Genomic DNA, 3,063 nt, shown 5'->3' with positions numbered 1-3,063 from the left:
AGCTCACCTGCACTGCTGCGAGTGCGCCCCGCGGGGCCCCAGCTGCCTGAGCCAGGCAGGGCCAGGGAAACACGGGCAGTGACTGTGGGGACAGGCACTGAGAACAGCTGCCGGTGGCCCCACAGCACAGCTCCACCAAATCCTCGCTCGGTGCTCCAAGCCTCGCACACACGCTCAGCAGGAGTCCAGCCACGAGCTGGGCTGACGTGGCCTCTGCTGGCGCCCCAAGATAAGCAGCGAGGGCTGCGGGGTCACAGCCCATCACTCAGTGATGTCACCATGGGCCATCTGCCCCAACAGGGCCTGTAGCACTTTGCCCCAGATGTTACAAAGACTGTTGGGTTGGGTTGGTGTTTTGATGTGTCTTTTTCCTTTTTTTTTTTTTTTTTTGCCTTGATTTACCATTAAGTGGGTTGCAAATTGGTTGAACAAGCATGCTAGGAGAGTGGGGATCAGACACAGGACATCTCTTTGGAGGCCAGTAACTAGTAGTGACATAGAAATGAAAGGAATGGTTGATACTCCAGAAGGCTGTCTTATCATCTCTCTGCCCCTGCTCCACGTGGGGTCCCTCCCACGGGATGCCGTCCTTCCCAAACTGAGCCTGCGGGGGCTGCCCACAGGCAGCAGCTCTTCAAGAACTGCTCCCACACAGCTCCGTACCACGGGGTCCATCCATCCCCCAGGAGCAAACTGCTCCAGCATGGGTCCCCCATGGATGGGCGGCAGCTCCCCCCAGACCCCCTGCTCCTGCGTGGGCTCCTCTCCACGGGCTGCAGCTCCGGCCCGGGGCCTGCTCCTGCGGGGCTCTCCATGGGCCGCAGCCTCCTCCAGGCCACATCCACCTGCTCCACCGGGGGCTCCTCCACGGGCTGCAGCGTGGAGATCTGCTCCATGTGGGACCCATGGGCTGCAGGGGGACAGCCTGCTCCACCAGGGGCCTCTCCACAGGCCACAGGGGAACTGCTGCTGCGTGCCTGGAGCACCTCCTGCCCTCCTACTGCACTGACCTTGGGAGCTGCAGGGCTGACTCCCACCCCTCTCTCCCAGCTGCTGTAGCCCAGCATTTCTTTCCCTTAACTCTGCTCTCCCAGAGGCCTGCCCTTTGTTGCTCATGGCTCAGCTCTGGCCAGCGGCGGGTCCCTCTTGGAGCAGCTGGGGCTTTCTCTTCTCAGAGGCCACCTCTGCAGCCCCCCTTGCTACCAAAACCTTGCCAGACAAACCCACCACACTGAGTAAAATTAGTTCTTAACTGTTCTATTACTTGTATTGATTTATATATCCTTTCTGGTTGTTTTCAGAGAGCTGAAGGCACAAAAATCCCTGATCTAAAGAATTGTCACTGTATTTTAATAATTGTTATCATTTTAAATTTTCTCACAAAACAAAAAAACTGTAACTAAACTGCTATGAAAGGTGAAAGGATGACAGCCATATGAACTGTCTTTTCCTCTAGCCGAAGAATTCATAGACCCTGTGCAACACAGGCATCCTCTCATTGCTTAGCTAATTTGCCCTTGTCCTGACCTGCAGCCAGTCTCTAAAAATGAATGAACATAGTTTGTAATGAACATCATTTGTACTTGATCTACTGCCTCTCTTTTTGTGTGCCAATAAGTACTAAAAACAGGAGAGGTTTCATTTCATATATATATTGAGTGACCCAGTATAAACCATGGGTCAGGATGAAACTATCAGACAAGTTTCTCCTTCAGTGCAGCACCACTCTTGAAATTATTCGCTAAAAATATTCTCTTTTTCTCTTTCAAAAATATTTTTTTCTAATTTCCTCCTATCAGTAATTTTTACTCTAGTCCTGTTTTGAGAAATAACCAAGTTCTGAAGAGGCAAGAAAAAAGGAGGCTAGGAAAAATAAATACCTCCTATAATCAAATAGATGAGGACAGGAAACGTCTTCTTGTGAAAACATTAATGTGCTTCAAAAAAGCAAATATATGTGAAAACATTTCTCTGTTTATTTCACCATAACTCAGGGTTCATTGCAGCCACAATGGTATCACACATATAGTTTTCAACTTCCACAAGTTTCCCAACAGCAGAATTTTGTGCTTCCCTGCCCATGTGATACTCTGCATTTTATTGCTCATATTTTGTGCAAAGCCCTGGCCGTGAAGCCTTAAGGGGCTACTGAAGGAAGGAATACTAGTCCCAGAAGTTCAGAACTTGTTTTAAAGTCCATAGTTTCCGTAGCTGCCTTCAGAATTCCCCTCTTTAAAATGCTCGTTATAGGTGTAATCTCAAACAGATGCTAATTTTTCTGTGATGTGTTGTAACATGGATTGAATCAAATAGCTTTAACTATCAGTGTCTACAACCGACTGCTTTCTTCAGCCAAGACCCGGTACCATAAATTAATCGCCTTCCACACCTGAAATGCAGTACAACTCTCTTCATCCTTCTAATTTTACCTCTGCATTTCTTCCAGATTTGGCACCTCAGCAGAGAGATGGAGGGAACTTTTTCGTACAGAGTGATGGGCTAATGGCTGGAAGCTGAACACCGCGCCAGCCTCGCTGACCCCTCACCAATGCATACAGTATCTTCTGCCATAAATAAGAATTGCATCTGAGGCTGGTTGTACTGCTTTGCATCATCAGGAGTCTGCGAGTCCCCAGGCTACCCTTGCTCCTTCTCACGCTCCCACCGTCTAAGCACACTAGTGCACACGCACGTATGTGCACACATCTGGTTGCAGCCTCCTTTGTTTAGACGATTAAACTGCTGTAAATGCAGTATTTGTTTTCTTTCCATTTCCTTTCTGCTTAATCCTCACACCTGGTTCAGTCTGTGAGTTTGCATAATGTTTTCTGGAAGGTGAGAGAGGGAATTTTGAGCAGGGTGAGCAAAGAATTTTGCTATGCTGAGGGCACCTTGCAGAAAATGTGTTTAAGAAAGGGCAAAAAAAGACAGAGAGAGAGAAGGAGAGAACAAAAGGAGGGATAAACATCAGAGGTGACACCAAGGTCAGAGGAAGAGGGGGAGTTGCTCCATGGTGGATCAGATACTCCCTGTAACCAGTGGAGGATCCACACTGGAGCATGG

The 3,063-nt window shown here is 48.8% G+C and overlaps 1 long non-coding RNA gene across 1 annotated transcript; it reads left to right on the top strand.

Annotated features, from left to right (window-relative positions):
* Positions 1 to 228: 228 nt before the first annotated feature.
* Positions 229 to 2,753, top strand: LOC121061875. Its single transcript, XR_005815309.1, has 2 exons — positions 229 to 346; positions 2,447 to 2,753. It is a non-coding gene; the product is annotated as an uncharacterized LOC121061875 (long non-coding RNA).
* Positions 2,754 to 3,063: the final 310 nt, after the last annotated feature.

This window comes from Cygnus olor, chromosome Z, assembly GCF_009769625.2.
Source record: "Cygnus olor isolate bCygOlo1 chromosome Z, bCygOlo1.pri.v2, whole genome shotgun sequence".
Classification (NCBI taxonomy): domain Eukaryota; kingdom Metazoa; phylum Chordata; class Aves; order Anseriformes; family Anatidae; genus Cygnus; species Cygnus olor.
Note: the sequence above shows the minus strand (reverse complement) of the source record. Positions and strands in the feature narration are given on the sequence as shown.